The sequence below is a fragment of the Indicator indicator genome, chromosome 7 (assembly GCF_027791375.1).
Source record: "Indicator indicator isolate 239-I01 chromosome 7, UM_Iind_1.1, whole genome shotgun sequence".
NCBI classification, from domain to species: domain Eukaryota; kingdom Metazoa; phylum Chordata; class Aves; order Piciformes; family Indicatoridae; genus Indicator; species Indicator indicator.
In genome coordinates, this window is record NC_072016.1 from 34,659,774 (window position 1) to 34,678,894 (window position 19,121).

Consider the following 19,121-nt stretch of genomic DNA (forward strand, 5'->3'; position numbering starts at 1 on the left):
TTTTTCCAATATGTTTTTCTTCAGTCCTAAAGCTGATTTGTTGTCCTATCAGAGCTAAGAAAATGTCAATTTATGAGCTCTTTGGAAGCTGAGAGGAGCTGAGCCTTAAAATAACATCCTACTAAAGCAGCTGATGACATAAAAAAATGAAAATCAGAGTGTAGCTGCAGCTAATGGGCCTTACAGCATCTCCAATTCTCCTGCTGGGACCTGGAAATGCTTGCAGAGAGTGGCCAAGCTACTAATATTTGCATTAAACCTGAATTCTTACAGCTGTCTAATGAAAATGTTAGGTTTCCTCCAACCTTTCCCCCACCAGGAGATGTGGCAAGGAAAACCCAACAGTGTGGTGAAGGATAGATTAAGTTTTGAGGAAATGCTGTCTTAATTTTCTTAATATTCACTTGTGGTGCCTGATCACCTCTGGAAAAGTTGTTCTTTGATGTTTCCACAGTGCTGGAGTTTATTTCCATCAAGTGCATTCTCCAGAGTGGGTGCCAGCAGGTGGAAAATGGAACAGAAAGATTAAAATTCACTCATTTAGGGTGGAATTATGAAGAAGAAGGAACTGAAACTGAAGTTTAGACTGGAATGATGAGCTTCAGAAAGCTCTGCAGGCCTGGTGCCTCGCTGGGTTATTAGTCACTGCTGCATGGTCACTGGCACCAGCAGCTTCTCATCATCAAATTCATTCAAAGGAATGAATTCCTTGCAAATTCATTCAAAGGAGTGATTCAGCTAATAAATGGCTCTGGATGAAGTGGGGGGTTAAGTGCATGCAAGGGGCATTGCAAAAATGTACACAGAGTCTGGGAGTAGGGGGAGAGCTTCCCTCTGCCTGCTGAATGAAGAAGAGTGTGGCCAGCAGGTGGAAGGAGGTTCTTGTCCCTCTCTACTCTGAATTACTGAGGCCTGGTTCTGGGCTCCCCAGTTCAAGAGAGACATGCAACTACCAGAGAAAATTCAGTGCAGTCTCCAAAGATGCTGAGAGGCCTGGAGCATCTCTGTGAGAAGGAAAGACTGAGAGACCTGGGACTGGAGGACAGCAGCCTGAGAGGGGATCTGATCAATGCTCAGCCAAGAGCTAAAGGACCTGTGAGGCCCTGTGAGGGGCAAAAGCATGGGGCCAAACTCTTGTCAGTGGTGCCCAGTGACAGCACAAGGGGCAACAGGCACAAACTAGAACCCAGGAGGTTCCACCTGAAGATGAGGAGAAATTTCTTTGGTGTGAGGGTGCTGGAGCCCTGGAGCAGGCTGCCCAGAGAGGTTGTGGAGTCTCCTTCTCTGGAGAGATTCCAACCCCACCTGGCCATTGTGATCCTGGGCAAGATGCTGTGGGAACCCCTGCCTTAGCAAGTGGATTGGACTGGATGATGCCCAGAGGTCCTTTCCAAGCCCCACAGTGCTGGGATTCTGTATTCTTACTTTCATGAGAGGAAAGTCATTAAAACAAAAGCATAATCCAAATTTTTAAGCCAATACTCCAGCACAAATTTCTTCAGGTGACCTGTATTCCCATGTGTCTTCCAACAAGAATCCATGATTCCATGATTCCATCCATCATTCAGGGTTTTTTTAATATATATATGCACATATATATCTATATCTATCTCTATATATACATATATATCTATCTATCTCTATAAACATATATATCTATATACGTGGGGGGAGGGGGGTCTCTTTTTTACAATTTAATGCTGCAAGTCTTCAGTTTAAAAACAAGAAATGAATGTGAACTTGGAAAAGAGAGATAAAGAGAACAATAACTCACCTTAAACCTGAACCAAGCCAATCAAAGCTGTCAAGAACCAATGTTAGAGGTTCCCTGAGCTTGCAGGAGTCCTGGATGCTTCAGCTACTGGTGCAATGGGAGTTACTGACAATGGGTGCTAGAAACAAAACCAGTAACAATGGTTGAGGATACAATGCACAGAAAAGATATTCTATTATTTGTCTTTTTTAAAATTTTCTTACTTGGAATGGGGAAAAAAAAATGCTTCACAAATTGATTTTCTGATTAAATCCAAGGACACCTGCATCTGGTAATGATGGAATTAAGCAAATGATCCTTTTAGTGCTTTGTTCTGGAGTCTTTACATAATTCTCCTCATATTATTCTTGTCCTTGCAGTGTCTGAAAACCTTCCATTTACACAGGGTGAGTGATTTCTCTTGTAAGTTTGTTTCTTTCCTTCTTTTTAGAAGAATAATGTGAGCTGTAATTGCCTCAGTTGGTTGATGTGTCTAGGTTTGAACAATTCTTCAGCTACTAAAAGAGGCTTCATGATTAATTGAGTATTTGTTAGGGGGGGAAAAAAAAAAGATCCAACCAAGCCTTGCATCAGAAGTCGTTTAGTATGTGAGGTGGCAGAAGTTTATCTCTGTTGAAGTCTTTTGGTGGATGGGCACAGTAATTGAAGAGGCTGTGGTGGGAAAGAAAGGGTTGGGACTCTTGGAAGGTCCAAGTTCATGGAAAATGGAACACAACTCTGGGAACCCACTGGAGTTGTGGGAAACCTGAAGATCCAACGTGACTCTGGAGATTAAAGATTGGGCCTCATTTTTTACCCTTGGTGCACTGTTCCCAAATGATGCTCAATACTTAGTGGGCCTCTGGGGATCATCCACTCCAAGCCCCCTGCTAAAGCAGGGCACCCACAGCAGCTTGCCCAGGATCACAATGACCTGGGTGGGGTTGGAATCTCTCCAGAGAAGGAGACTCCACAACCTTTCTGGGCAGCCTGCTCCAGGACCCTCCCAGCACAGAACATGTTTTGGTGGTGACCTGGCAGTGCTGTGTTTATGGTTGGGTTTGGTGATCTGAAAAGTCTCTTCCAGCAAAAATGAATCTATGATTCTCTAATGAGGGTGGCAAAGTTTCACTTATGGTGTGGTCACTGCATGGCCATTTCTTTGGAGGAGAAATTAGGGCATCAAAAGGAAGGTTTTGAGCAGGACCATTTCTTCTGGGTGCATTGGGAGAAAGCACTTTAACACTGTTCTTCTGTCCCACCCCAGGTCAAGAAACAGGAATGATTGTGCTGAAAGCTTCCTGGAAGTTCTTATGCCCTTGATGGAGTCTGATTGGTGCTTAGGTCCTTTAAGTAGAGGCTTTATGAAGTAAGGAATTTCTCTGAAAGCAAGAGCTGTTGAGTAAAAAAATGCCCTGAGGTTGGCTCAAAAGGCCAACCATGTCCTGGGCTACATCAAAAGCATGATGAAGGAGGTGATTCTGCCGCTCTGCACTCTCTGTGAGATCCCACCTCAAGCACTGTGTCCAGTTCTGGTCCCCCCAGCACAAGAGGGACATCCAACTGCTGGAGCAGGTCCAGAAGAGGCCATAAAGATGATCAGAGGGCTGGAGCACCTCAAATATGGGGGCAGGATGAGAGAGCTGAGGCTGTTCAGCCTGGAGAAGAGAAGGCTCCAGGAAGACCTTAGAGCAGCCTTCCAGTGCCTTGAGGGGGCTACAGGAGAGCTGGGGACAGACTGTTTACAAGGTCTTGTAGTGCTAGGATGAGGGGCAATGGCTTTGAGCTGGAACAGGGGAGATTTAGACTGGAGATTAGGAAGAAAATCTCTACAGTTTTGGTGGTGAGTCACTGGAACAGGTTGTCCAGGGAGGTTGTGGTTGCCTCCTCCCTGGAGGTGTTCAAGGCCAGGTTGGATGAGGCCTTGAACAACCTGGGCTAGTGGGAGGTGTCCCTGTCCATGGCAGGGAGATTGGAACTGCATGATCTTGAAGGTCCCTTCCGACCCAAACCATTCTGTGACTCTATGGAAGTGATTTCTCAGAGGCCTTTTAGCTGTTGTAGGATTCTGTTGAGTAAAGGCTCTAAAGTGTCAATAAAGAGTCTGTCCCCTTAGGAGACATTTCCCATCAGTTGTGCTGATAGCCCTTCATTAGTTTCATGTATAGCTTTTACCAAACTCATTTTCTTTTCAGTGATATTTTCAGTACCAAGTGGCTGTTTTCAATATGTTGGGAGGGGGAGGCTTTGGGGGGCTTGTTTACTGTGTGTTTTTTTTTTAAGCACAGCAATAACCTTTATTTTCCTGGAGTGAGGTGATCATTTTTCTGCTCATAAAGATGAAGGATCAGAAGTGCTGAGAGCTGGGGCCCTGTGTTTATGCTCCCAGGTCAGATGTCACACTGGGTCATCATTTAATGTGGACATGGATATAGTTCAATGAATATTATGGCCAAGTCCTGCAGTCTGCAGAGCAGAGGTGAAGTTTGCTACGTGATCACAGAATCACCACCTTGGCTTGGTTGAAAGAGACCTCTAAGATCATCAAGTCCAACCATCAACCCAGCACCCCCATGGCCATTAAACCATGTCCCAAAGAGCCCACCTGGAGTACTGTATCCAGTTCTGGAGCCCCTATTACAAGAGGGATATGGACATGCTGGAAGGTGTCCAGAGAAGGGCCACCAGGATGATCAGAGGGCTGGAGCACCTCTCCTACGAGGACAGACTGAAAGAGTTGGGGCTGTTCAGTCTGGAGAAGAGAAGGCTCCGAGGTGACCTTATTGTGGCTTTCCAGTATCTGAAGGGGGCTACAAGAAAGCTGGGGAGGGACTTTTTAGGATATCAGGAAGTGACAGGACTGGGGGGGAATGGAATAAAGCTGGAAGTGGGGAGATTCAGGCTGGATGTGAGGAAGAAGTTCTTCCCCATGAGAGTGGTGAGAGCCTGGAATGGGTTGTCCAGGGAGGTGGTTGGGGCCCCATCCCTGGAGGTATTTAAGGCCAGGCTGGATGAGGCTCTGGCCAGCCTGATCTAGTGTGAGGTGTCCCTGCCCATGGCAGGGGGGTTGGAACTAGATGATCCTTGTGGTCCCTTCCAACCCTGACTGATTCTATGATTCTATGTTTCTTGAACACCTCCAGGGATGGTGACTTTACCACCTCCCTGTGCAGCCTGCTCCAATGCCCGACCACTCTTGCAGCAAAGACATTGTTCCTCATATCCAACCTAAACCTCCCCTAGCTCTGCAGCAGGGATGGACTGGATGAGCTTTAGAGTTACCTCCAACCCAAACCATTCCAAGATTTTTCTCCTAGCTGTATTGATCATGATCACCTGTGGATGTGATGTCTCCAACCCAGCCTCATCTTGCTACATGGACATCAACATTCAGGGAAAAGCACTTGTCTAAGAGGAACATGCAAAGATGTGTCAGAGAGGATGTAACTGAAAGCCCTCAATTCCCTTTAGCTGTATCAGCTTGGGGATGTCTTCTGCTAGAAGAAACTTCTGTTGCACATGCTATTTCATACTGGGTTCTCTACAGCACCTTTCCAGTTGCTGGTGTTTTTCAACTGGCTCACCTTATTTATCTTCTCCCATTTCTAGATCTCCAGCTATAGAAAGAGTTTTCTGTATTTTCAAGAATCAGGGCTGGGCCAGCCACCAGAGAACTGCCAGAGGCTCTCTATGAACCCCTCTGCCTTCCCAGAAGGAAGAGAAAGGTAGGAAGGGAGAGAGATTGATAGGATGGGAAAGTAACTCAACCAGCTGGGATGGAAAGAACCACAACCCCATGGAATAGAGAGACAGAAAATAGAGACACATACAAAGCAGTATGGAACCTAACCCCTGATGGCAGTGGTACTCCTGCTGTTGGGGGCAGGCACTGGGCAAGTCCCAGACTGGACCCAGCAGCAGATGGGAACCATATTCAGGAGCTGGGTTCTGGAAATGTACTCAGGAATACAGGGATGGGGATGGAAGGCAGAAGGTAGTGAAGCAGAGGCTTGGCCCTGCTGGTCCCTCAGCTTGTTCCTGCAGATTCTCCCCATGGGCTGCAATCCCTTGCTGGGCAGTTGAGGGTCCCCTGTCCTGGCTGCTCCTCCCTGTGGTTTCAGCCTAAGGTGTGGCACAAGCTGTGGCAGTGTCCTTGGTGTGGCCAGGAGCAAGTCTCAGGCAGAGCCTTTGTGCAGCTCAGCCCTTGGCAGAACTCTCTGCATCAGCTCCTCCCTGCTAGAAGCAGCCCCTGGCTGTGCAGCCCTGCCCTGAACTTCAGCAAGTGTATACTGGAGACCATTGCACTACATCAAGAGCTTCAGCAGTGCAAGGCTCAGCAGTTGTCACAGATATTTACAACCTGTGAGCAAGGAAACCATGGCAGATGGAAGGTGGGGGAAAAAAAGTACAGAGGCATAAATTTAGTGAGTGTAGATCTGAGGAAATGGGAGTGCAAATGCAGAGTCTGATCCTCTGAAAGAAAAAGTAGTCAGGAAGACACATGGGCAGCATTAGTCCCTCATGAAGCATGTGGTGTCATCACCTTGCTAACACAATTGCTTTTAACTTCTCTTTAATGACTTTGCTTTGGCTGCCAATAGGGAAAATAAGGATTTATAAGAAAGATACCCCCTCCCTGGTGGTGCTCAAGGCCAGGCTGGATGAGGCTTTCAGAAATGTGGTCAGAAAGGTGTCCCTGCCCATGGCAGGGGGTTGGAAAACTAGATGGTCTTTAAGGTCCCTTCCAACCCAAAGCATCCTGTGATTCAGAAGATGCTGTGCTTAATCTTGAAAATCTCATTCTGTTCTGAAAAAGTCTTGCAAAATCCTAATCAAACCCTTTCCCATTTTGCATGTTTCCCCTTGGGAGATGTTCAGAAATGCCAATTTTGAATGCCAGTTCCCTGATTTTCCACATAAAGGGAGTTAATGGCATTTCCCAGGATGGATCAACTCCTGTTTAATCCTTCAGGAGTCACTGTGAGCATGACCTCCATTCCAGTAACATGGCCAGAGGATTAATTTATTACCCAATTGATAAGAAATACAGCTTGGGATGCTGAGACAATGAAAGCAACTTCTACAGTAAAATATTTTACTAAGAGGAAACCACCTGGGAATGTACCATGGGCAGAAAATTGAGTTAGAAATTAAAAAGATAAAAAATCTTTTGTCATATATAACAAAATTCTGGGTTTTGGTTTTTTAATGCAGCTTGAGATAGTCTGATGTGATTTATTTGTAGACAGGGAACAAAAAGAAAGAGAATTACTTAAGAGAGGGAGAATGAAAAGGGAGTTGGAAACTAAAAGGGAATAGGAGAAGTAAGGAATGAAGAAATGGGTTCATGAAGAAGAGTGTAGCCAGCAGGTTAAGTGAGGTTCTCCTCCCCCTCTACTCTGTCCTACATCTGGAAGCCTGGATCCAGTTCTGGGGTCCCCAGTTCATGAGACAGAAAACTACTGCAGAGAGTCCAGTGGAGGCTTCAAAGATGCTGAGGGGCCTGGAGCATCTCTGTGAGGAGGAAAGGCTGAGAGATCTGGGGATGTTGAGCCTGGAGAAGAGCAGCCTGAGAGGGGATCTGATCAATGCTCAGCAAGAGCTAAAGGATCTGTGAGGAGCAGGAGCCAGTCAGTGGTGCCCAGTGACAGGATCAAGGAAACTGGCATACTGGAACCCAGGAGGTTCCACCTGAACAGGAGGAGAAAATTGTTTGGTGTGAGGGTGGTGGAGTCCTGGAGCAGGCTGCCCAAAGAGGTTGTGGAGTCTCCTTCTCTGGAGAGATTCCAACCCCACCTGGCCATTATGATCCTGGGCAAGCTGCTGTGGGTGCCCTGCTTTAGCAGGGGGCTTGGACTGGATGATTCCCAGCTTTCCATTCCAACCCCCACCATGCTGGGATTCTGTGGTTGTGCAATTCTGTGGTTTTGTGAAGAAACAGCTGAAAAGATGGAAAGTGCTTTGGGAGAGAGAGGGAGCAGGAGGCAATGGCATTTCTGAGCTCTGGAGGTTACTTTAGATATGAAAAGTTGGAAGCTGCTTCATGCTGGGCTCTCAGGGGAACATCCCCTGCCCAAGGGTCGAGCCCAGCATTTTCAGGGATGTATTTGTCTCTGCAAAAAAGGTGTTTCTGGTGTAGTGAAGAGTTGTTTTGATTTCATTTGGAGTTGGAGCTCATGTAATAGCTGCTGCTCCATGGAGGTGATGCTCCTGACTGCATGATGATTTCTCACTACTCTACGTGCTTTGTAAATAGAAGAAATCTGCTGCTGGATGAACTCCTGCTTCTCCCACGGTGTGACCAGAGATTTACCAGCTGCTCTTTTGCAATTTGTCCTTTGCCTGCATTACCCCTGGGGCTAACAGCCCTTCTCCTCCCCTCCCCTCCCTCAGGAGGAGAATGTTCTACCAGAAGCTGCTCTAATTTAGGGTGGGCAGAACAAGGAGACATGTTTTAAACCCTCAAATTGTTCATGCATTTGCAGTTTTACCCTTTTAAACTGTCAGCAGGAGGGGTGATTCCTCTGTGAAACCTACAGGTTGCCCCATTGGGCCATCCCCCTTGATCCTTTTTGCTCCTCCACCTCTTCCCTGTGTGTCCTGCTGCTCTGAGCATCTTTCCCACCCTCATGCTGAATCCTTAATGTGTTTAAAACAGTCATATCCTTTACCCTCTGCTTCCAATATTGGCACTTAGCTTACGGAAAGTAAGGTGAAAGCCTGAAATGTGGGAAAGATGACTCAAAATTAAGTGGCAGTGTGGATCTGCTAGAGAGTAAGAAGGCTCTACAGAGATATCTAGATAGATTGGACCCATGGGATAAAGTCAGTTGTCTGAGGTTTAATAAGGCTGGGTCCTGCAGCAGGGTCACAACAACTTCATGAATGTTCCAGGCTTGGGTCAGAGGGGCTGGAAAATTCCTGGTGGAGAAGGAACTGTTGGTGCTGGTTCACAGCAGCTGAAGATGAGCCAGTGTGTGTGCCCAGGTGGTCAAGAAGGCCATCAGCATCCTGGCTTGGATCAGCAGCAGTGTTACCAGCAGGATCAGGAAAGAGATCATCTCCCTGTACTTGGCACTGGTGAAAGAGGATGGGGCCAGATTCCTGTCAGTGGTGCTCAGTGACAGCACAAAGGGCAATGGGCACAAACTGGAACCCAGGAGGTTCCACCTGACCAGGAGGAGAAAGTTCTTCAGCATGAGGGTACTGGAGCCCTGGAGTAGGCTGCCCAGAGAGGTTGTGGAGTCTCCTTCTCTGGAGAGATTCCAATCCCACCTGGGCAAGCTGCTGTGGATGTCCTGTTTTAGTAATGGGGTTGGACTGGATGATTTCCAGAGGTCCCTTCCAACCTCCACTATGCTGGGATTCAGGATTTCTGTGGTTGAGAGCACTGTGCTGAGGTGATAAAAGGTCCAACAGTTATAAATGAATTAAAAAGAGCCTTGAGCAAGCTGGTCAAGTGGAAGCTGTCCCTACCCATGGCAGCGGGGTTCAACTAGATGATCTTTAAGGTTCCTTCCAACCCTAACTATTCCATGGGTCTATGAAACTTGAAATCTTTTCTGCCACATTGGGGTTTCAACCTTCTTCAAAACAAAGACACTTCCCTTCTGGAGTTTCAAGACTGCTTTCCAAAAGAAGCATTTTCCCTCCCACTGATAGACCTTTGCTCTACTCCATATCTAATGCCATAAATAAACTCTGGAAGATAATAATGTTTGCAATTAAGTTTTTGAACTCCATGCCAGACCCTTCTCTCAGGGATGAGGGAATGCAAATCACTTGATGATTATTCCTGACAATGATCAACCAATCGTTGTGAGAAATGCAGATCAAAAGGTTGATCCTCCAATATTTATTATACTAAAGCTGCACAAGCAGCAGGCTGTAATTCAAACAGTGCAACAAACCCCTTCTGAAATCATCACATCCTAGAGGAAATGGCTTTTTGAGTTGACTGTTTCTCTTTCAGCTGTTTCTATAGAGATGTGCTAATTCAAGAGCTTAATTTATTATCTGGAAGGACGTTGTGTTAGATATTTCACACACACATACACACCCCCCCAAAAAAAAAAATTGTTTTAAAGTGAAACCAAGCTCAAGGAAGCAAAGTGTGAGAGCAGCACCATAAATTGCCTCCTTCTTTAGGGCATAAAGGGGAATCATGTCATGCCTCTCCTTTCCTTTGGTGGCAGAGGGGAATGATGCTCTTGGCTGCCAAGAGAGCGACAAAGCTGGTAAAGGGTCTCGAGAGTAAGTCCTATGAGGAGCAGCTGAGGGAACTGGGATTGTTTAGTCTGGAGAAAAGGAGGTTGAGGGGAGACATCATTGCTCCCTACAATTCCTTGCAAGGAGGTTGGAGCCAGGGTAGAGGTTCATCTCTTTTACTATAGCAATAAGCAGTAGAAGAAGAGGGAATGGCCTCAAGCTGCACCAGGGGAGATTCAAGTCAGACACAAGGAACAATTTCTTCCCCAAAAGGGTGGTGGAGTCTCCATCCCTGGAGGATTATCAAAGCTGTGGAGATGTGGTGCTGAGGGACATGGTTTAGTGGTGACCTGGCAGTGTTGGGTTAATAGTTGGACTTGGTGATCTTAAAGATCTCTTCCAACCGCTCTGTGATTCTATCATTCCATGATTTTTTTTTTTGGTAAGATGTTCTTTGGAGTTTGTCAAATTACTGGTATTAGTTTCAACAATCTACAACTGCAAACATCCAGGGTGGTTGCCTACAACCCATGTAGGACTCCAGCATATTGCATGAGGGAAACATTTAGAAAAGATCACAATAAAAGATTTATGGATGTTCAATGTCTGGCTTCCAGCAGAGAGAAAGCAGTGCTGATGGTCTGCTTCTTCAAGATAAGCTTGGGGCAGTAAATTTATTGCTAATGGTTTTCTTCTCATTTGCTGGCATGGTCCTTGGAGGCCATTAATTTAAAGGGTTCTGCTATTTTCATAAGATAGATCTATAAAAATGAAAAGATTTCTTGGCTCAGAGGTGAAATTATGGCTGTGGGTTGTTCATTTGGCCTCTGGAGAAAATGGTTGTCTTCCTCCTTCTTCTCTAGGAGTTAGGAAGGCAAGAACAGGTTGGATGAGGCTTTGAGCAACATGGTCTGGTGGAAGGTGCCTCTGCTCATGGCAGGAGGGTTGGAACTAGATGATCTTTAAGGTCCCTTCCATCCAAAACCATTCTATGATAAGTGGAAGATGTCCCTGCCTGTGGCAGGAGGATTGGAACCAGATGATTTGGTAATTGCCAGGTAGATGATGGTTTTTTTATGATGTTCACAAATGTCTCTAGAAAAAGACTAAAGAAAGAAGCTGTGATGATCTACCAGTGATTTAGACTGTCATGAGATTTTCATTCAAATTGATTGAATTAAATGATCTCAGATGAATTGAATGAATCCAAATTCTAAGTATTACCTAGAAACACTGGACCAGATGATCCTTGAGGTCCCTTCCAACCTGGCTTTCTGTGAATAACTCTTTCTGATGTAAGCAGGGCAGGTTAATGATTTCATGATGTTGCCATTGCCATCTGCAACAATTCAGCACACACTACAAATAACTGAGGATATTTTGGCTTCCTTTTCTGCTGGGATTTCAACTTTTTTTTTCTCCTCCAGATCAAAGATGATTTGAGTATTTCTGATCATAGAATCCATAAGATTGGAAAAGACCTCTAAGATCCTCCAGTTCAACCTTCTGCCCAACACCTCAATGACCACTAGACCATGTCCCAAGGTACTGAGGAGAAAAATATGAAGTTTGAGCTCTCACTGCTGAATTTCCAACACTGAGAGTATGAACTCGATGCTTCTCTGTCATGACAACTTCTGAAGCTGCTGGGTTTTATTAGAATGGACTAAAAAAAGAAATAATAATCACAGTGATTAAGTTTTTCTATCACTTTAAATTGGTCCTAAAAATCAGACTTTTATTTTTATTATTGTTCTTGCTATCATAGAAATGATCTTTTCTTTGGAAGTAATTACATATTGACTGCTGAGGTGCATTGTCTTTTGAGAATGATAGTTTTATTGGAACTGGGGAAAATAAATGAGGCTAACTAGGTGGAAGCCCTGTCCAGCCAGCTTCTGCAGGAAAGGGTGGTGGATCTTGGCTTGAGATGAGGAAATCCTAAATTCTTCTGGATTTTTCTGGATTTGCAAACGAAGCTAAGAATTGCTGTTCAGAATGAAAGAACTACACAGAATCCCAATATGGTGGGGGTTGGAAGGGACCTCTGGAGATCAGCCAGTCCAACCCCCCCTGCTAAAGCAGCAGCTTGCCCAGGATCGCAACAGCCAGGTGGGGTTGGAATCTCTCCAGAGAAGGAGACCCCAACACCTCTCTGGGCAGCCTGCTCCAGGGCTCCGGCACCTTCACACGATCCTCTTGCCCTCCACCCTTTAGCTATTGATGACCATTGAAAGGCAGTCTTCAATGTCCTGAAAATGTCCCCTAGTGTAAAGGACTGACCATAAATAAGACATCGTTGCAGATGTTGTGGTGTGTCTTCATTGGCTGGGATGAACATAAGGATTTCTGTGACTGTGGCCACCCTGGCAGAAGTCCATGGGGCTGTTGGGAACAGCCTCCCTAAAGCTGTTTTCATAGCATCATAGACTGGTTTGTGTTGAAAGAACCTTTAAAAGTCATCTGCTCCAACCTCCCCTGCAGTCAGCAGGGACATCTGCAACTGAAGCTGGTTGCTGAGAGCCCCAGACAACCTAACCTGGAATGGTTCCAGGGATGGGGAATCTCCCACCTCTCTGGGTAGTTTTCTTGTGCTGCAGTTTGCTTTGCATCTCTGCCATCCTTTTCTGAATGTGTTCCCACATATTAATATTCCAACTATTAAACTATTAAAGTCTAGCCATGAGTTAATTGCATTAGAGGTTACTTTTCAAACCTGCCAGTGATGCTCTCCTGAGGACTCTGCTTGGGAGATGCATTTCAAAGGCACCATTCCTCAGCATCCCCTCCCAGCAGAGAGTTCCTTGACTAAACTGAGAGCAAAGAGGATTGAATATATTCATCTCCTCTTTAAACTGATGTCTCTGAGAGGAGCTCTGGTGCCAGGTACTTGGGAAAAAAAAAAGAAGAAACCCACAGAGATAGAAGAGATGAAACCAGAACAAGCAATTTTAGCTGATGCTCACGTTTTGACTTTGTGGAGTCCTCAAGCACAGGTGGCTTCTTGCCAACTTAAAACATGATCCTTCCTGTGGGACCTGCCCTACGGGATCCTGTTTTGGCAGAGGAGTCGGACATAATGATCTCCACAGGTCCCTTCCAACCCCTATCTTTCTGTGATTCTGTGATCTTCTCTTGTGGCTGGCAGCGGTGAGTGCTACATCAGCATGGCAGCAGTGTTGTGCTTCTATAGTTATGGATTCAAAAGGGTTGAAGCCTGATCAAGAGACATGGACCTGCTGGATTGGGGTCAGAGCAGACCACAGCAATGATGGGAGGGCTGGAAGCCCTCTGCAATGAGGCCAGGCTGAGAGAGTTGGAGTTGTTCAGTTTGGAAAAGAGAAGGCTCCAAGAGATCTTCTGGTGGCCTTGCAGTGCTTAAAGGGGTCAGAAGAAAGCTGGGGACAGTCTTCTGAGCAGGGCCTGTTGTGACAGGACAAGGGGTGATGGTTTGAACTGAAAGAGGGAGATTCAGACCAGAGAGAAGGAAGAAATGTTTGACCTTGAGGGCAGTGAGAGCCTGTCCTAGGTTGCCCAGAGAGGTGGGAGATGTCCCATCCCTGGAACTGTTGCAGGTCAGATTGTCTGGGACTCTGAGCAACCTGTTGCAGTTGCAGATGTCCCTGCTCACTGCAGGGAATTGGACTGGACTGGATTGTCCCATCCAACTCAAACCTTTCTATGATTCTATGATCGATGCTGTATCCTGCTGTGTAAGATCCTCTTTATGGAAAAGGAGAAATTGTGGGAAACCTGAGAGCAAAACTTAGTCATCTCCAGTCATAAAACCCAAGCTAAACATTTGCACAGAGACTGCAAAGACTCTTGTGCAGATATCATCCATAAAGCCACAGAATAATTCTGGGTGGAAAAGACCTTTCAGATCATCAAGTCCAACCATTAACCCAGCACTGCCAGGTCACCACTAAACCATGTCCTTCAGCACCACATCTACATGGCTCTGAAACCCCTCCAGGGATGGAGACACCACCACTGCCCTGGGCAGCATGGACCTGGGCTTGACAACTCTTTTAGGGAAAAAATTGTCCATGAAGTGCTATAAGCAGAACACACATCAAATATCCTGATGTATTTAAATTAACATGCAGGGCTTTTTACCTTATTGATTAATTATGAATTTGCAGGCTGCATTGGGTGAATTAATTACAGAGAAAGAAAGACAGAAGAAAGTGAAATACTATTGCTCAACTTTATTCTTCCAGTTGCTGCAGTTGCACAAGGAGAAATGAGGGAATGAAAACCAAGAGAAAACATAAAAAAACCTCCAGGAGTCATAGAATCATTAAGAGTAGAAAAGGCCTCTAAACTCATCAAGTCCAACCATGAACCCAACACCACTATGCCCACCAAATCATGTCCCAAAGCACCATGTCCACAAGTTTTTTGCCATGGGACAACAGCTCTGATGGTTGTAGTTGTAATTCCTTTTTTGGATTGAGATGCAGATGAAGACATGTGTTGGTTAAAGACAAAGAGTTATGCCAACAGATGTGCAGTGTAACTCATCGTGGTCACTTTGAGCTAACTGCTATAAAACCCTCATGTAAACACCAAAAGGCAATTTAGTTCTAATTTGTCAGAGCAGAAGTCCTCTTTAAATCAGAATTCTTCTAAAGATGGGAACTCTGCCTGATTTTTAAGCTATGTTGCTGTGTTTGATTAGAATCATGGAATGGTTTGGATTAAAAGGCACCTTCAAGATAATCTAGATCCAATCCCCTGCCATTGGGGGTGGGGGTGTCCAGCCAAGGAAGAAGCAGTTTCCATCTCTAAAATTTTTTTTCAGTTTATAAAGTCCAAGCAAGAAAGTAGTGTCCAGCTCTAAGACCTTTTAGAATATCAAGTCCAAGCAAGGAAGAAACAAAGACCATCACTTGGTGTCTCAGAGCTGCTTTTCCTCAGAGGAGACTGAAGGAAAAACCACAGAATGTTTAGTTCCAATAATTTTAAAGTTAAAATCCTTCCCATCCAGGCTGGATGAGATTTGAGGAACCTGATCTAGTGGAAGGTGTCCCTGCCCATGGCAGTGGGGTTGGAACTAGATGACATTTAAGGTCCCTTCCAATCCAAACCATGGTAGGATTCTGATTCTGGTTCTATTTTCATAGTCCTTGTCCTCCAGCTCTTGCCTGGGGTTTATTTTTTGCCTTCTCCTGGGAGAGCTTTTGGTTTCTTCTTGTCATTGGGGAGATCAAAGGCTGTCCTATCTCAGATGAAACAACATTAGTATTATATTATTACTGTGAACATCAGCTGAGTCCATTTAACCCATCTAGGTATCATCTGCTATAAATTTACTCAGATAGTAATAAGTTGGCCAATTTTCAATATTGCCTTCATCAGATTTAATTGAACTGTAAGAGTCATTTTAAAAATGGTCATTACTCTCAGGGTGTGCTAGAGAGGGTGGTAATTATATCTATATAGTAAAATATCAGAATCCTGATGGGGTTTTAAGACACCTTTCCAGTTTTTTCACATTAATTAAAGAATTACATTAAGCTATCTAACAGGTTATTATTTCTGAGTGGTGGTTTTGACCTTTCCTCATGCAAGTAGTAATTTATTTTGGGAGAGAAATATTTGCAGGTAAGGCAGGAGGTGCAGCAGGTGGAGTCACTGCTTGGAAATGGAGGAGAAATTAAAAGCATTGTGAAGTGATGGCAATGGAGTTGCCTGATTGCCTGAGAAATGCAGTGCAACTGGGAAAGCAGCAAGGATTATTGGTTTGCAGTGCCTGCTTTCTCTTAAAAGTGGAGAGAATCATAGAATTTCCAGCAGGAGTAGGGAGGGGATTGTCCCCTGGCTACTCAGCTCTGGTGAGGCCACACCTTGAGTGTTGTGGACAGTTTTGGGCACCTCAATACAGGAAAGATGTGGAGGTGCTGGAGTGAGTGCAGAGGAGGACAAGGAAGCTGGGGAAGGGCCTAGAGAGTAAATCTTATGGAGAATGACTAAAGGAGCTGGGGATGGTTAGTTTGGAAAAGAGGAGGCTGAGGGGAGACCTCATGGCTCTCCTACAACTACTTGAAAGGACTTTGTAGAGAGGCTGGTGCTGGTCTCTTCTCTCAGGTAATTAGTGACAGAACAAGAGGGAATGGCCTCAAGCTGTGACTGGGTAGGTTTAGACTGGACATTAAGAAAGTTTTTTTCATGGCAAGAGTTGTCAGGGATTGGAATGTGCTGCCCAGGGAGGTGGTTGAGTCACCAACTTGGATGTGTTTAAAGGTCATTTGTATGTGGTACTTGGGGATATGGTTTAGGGGGATGAACTTTGTCGAGTAAGGCTATTGGTTGGACTTGGTGATCCTGAGGCTCTTTTCCAACCTGAATGTTTCTGTGAATTGTTTTGGTTGGAAAAGACCTCCAAGATCACTGAATCACTTCAACCCAATACCAACATGCCCATTAAACTATGTCCCAAACTGTCATGTCCTCACACTTCTTGAAAACCTCCAGGGATGGTGACCCCTCCAGCTGCTTGGGATGAGTCCCTGGACAGACTCATTCATGTTTGCATCTAAGAACTTTTTGGAAAGGAAATAGAATCATAGAGTCGTAGGATGGTTTGGGTTGGAAGAGACCTTTAAAGATCATCTAGTCCAACCTCCCTGAAGTCAGGAGGGACATCTGCAACCAGAGCAGGTACTCACAGACACAAACAACCTTACCTGGAATGGTTCCAGGGATGGAGCACCAACATACCACCTCTCTGAGTAACCTGGGCTAGGCTCTCACCACCCTTATTAGCAAACTTTTCTTCCTTCTCTCCAGTCCAAATCTCCCTCTCTGAGTTTAAAACAGTTATATCTTCAGAAGGGCAACAAAGCTGCCAAAGGGTTTGGAGAACAGATCTGGTGAGGAGCAGCTGAGGGCCCTGGGGTTGTTTAGTCTGGAGAAGAGGAGGCTGAGGGGAGATCTCATTGCTCCCAACAACTCCCTGAAAGAAGGTTGGAGTCTGTCTTTTCTCCCCAGTATCAGGTGACAAAACAAGAGGAAATGTTCCAAAATTGTGCCAGGGGAGGTTTAGGTTGGGCATGAGGAAAATGTTCTTTACTAAAGAGTGGTCAGGCATTGGAACAGGCTGCCCAGGGAGGTGGAGTCACCCAGGTGGAGTCACCATCCCTGGAGGTGCCCAAGAAACATGTGGACATGGCACTTTGAAACAGGGTTCAATGGCCATGGTGGTGTTGGGTTGAAGGTTTAACTCAATGATCTTGGAGGTCTCTTCCAACCAAAACAGTTCTGTGATTCGACGATCCAGGGCAGACTGTTGTGGATGACGCTGCTCTAGCAGGGGGCTTGGACTGGGTGATTTCCAGTGCTTGCTCATGGTATGCTTTCCAAATCCTGTGCTCTAACATTAATTTGCTAGGAGGACAGTCATAATCAGGACAAACCCACAGTTCCTTTTTTTCTTTTTTTTTTTTTTTCCAAGAATGAATCAAGTCAAATCTTGATTGCTGAAGCGAGTAACAGCTTTTCTTAATCCCCCAAACAAGGAGGAACGTGAGGTTTGAACTGTTTGAGTGTTTTAAATTAATAACTTCACATCTGCTTAAGGAGATAACACTGTCCTGAATAAAGCATGACTTCCCAGCTTGGGATAATGACTCTTTTTCAGATGATATTAGCGAGCCATAGAATATCAGATGAGCCTTAATTAATATTCTTTCAATTACAATATATTTCACTGTCATATTCTTCTAATATTCATGAATAGTGAGGGGTTGGTTATAAATCTAATGATGAGGAAACTAAAGGAATATGAGAGTGAAGCTCCATCCCTACCTAGAGAAGACAATTATTTCATTCTTACTTTCCATACATTATTCAGGGCTTTGCTTTTAAAGGCACGGAGAGCAATCCCAATTCTGCCATCACTTATGGGCAGAAAACACAGAATTCTTCAAGTTTCATTGGAAGTCCATTTCGGTTTTGCTCAAGTTTTGTGACAAGAAGCATAAAGTTGGGTGGATTCCATCCTGGGACTGGATGCAGCTTGTTTGGGCCAAATCTCTTCAAAATTGCTGTAGTACTTTGAAGAGTATTTTGCTGTGGCACTTTGTAGCTGCACACAGAGACTGTTGCAGGAGCTTGAACTCTTGGGCTTAAGCTCTGTCAGAATTTAGGTACATGAAGAAGAGTCTGCCCAGCAGGTCAGGGGAGGTTCTCTTCTCCCTCTACTCTGCTCTACTGAGGCCACATCTGACGTCCTGGGTCCAGTTCTGGCCTCCCTAGTCCAAGAGAGACAGGGAACTACTGGAGAGAGCCCAGTGGAGGCTGGGAAGATGCTGAGGGACCTGGAGCATCAGTTAGAGATGTGTTGATCTGCTTGAAGGTGGGTGAGCTCTACAGAGGGATCTGAAGAGGCTGAGGCCAATGAGGTATGAGGTACCTTGTGACCCAAGAGTTGAACTTCTGTCACAACAATCCCATAAATGCTTCAGAGAGGGGACAGAGTGGCTGGAAACTGCCAGGCAGAAAAGGACCTGGGGGAGGGTGATTGACAACTGACTGAAGATGTGCCCAGGTGGCCAAGAAGGCCAATATCATCCTGGCAGCAACAGTGTGGCCAGCGGGACCAGGGCAGGGATTGCCCCCCTGTACTCAGCACTGGTGAGGCCACATCTCAAATGCGAGTTCAGTTTAGGGTCCCTCACTCCAAGAAGGATGTTGAGGTGCTGGAGTATGTCCAGAGGAAGGCAACAAAGCTGGTGAAGGGCTGGAGAATAGATCTAGTGAGGAGCAGCTGAAGGATCTATGAGCGTTTAGTCTGGAGGAGAGTGAAGGGAGACCTTTTGCCTGTCTACCGCTCCCTGAAAGGAGGTTGGAGTAAGGTGGGAGCTGGACTCTTCTGCCGAGGAACAAGTGACAGGACAAGAAGAAACAGCCCCAAGTTGCACCAGGGGAGGTTTAGGTTGGACATGAGGAACAATTCCTTCCCCAAAAGGGCTGTCAGTGCGTGGAAGAGGCTCCCAGGCCAGTGGTGGAATTCCCATCCCCGGAGGGATTTCAAAGCCAAGGAGATGTGGTGCTGAGGTGTCCCTGTTGAAGTTTAGTGGTAACCTTGCAGTACTCGGTTAATGTTTGGAATCAATGATCTTGAAGGTATTTTGCAACCCAAATTATTCTGTGA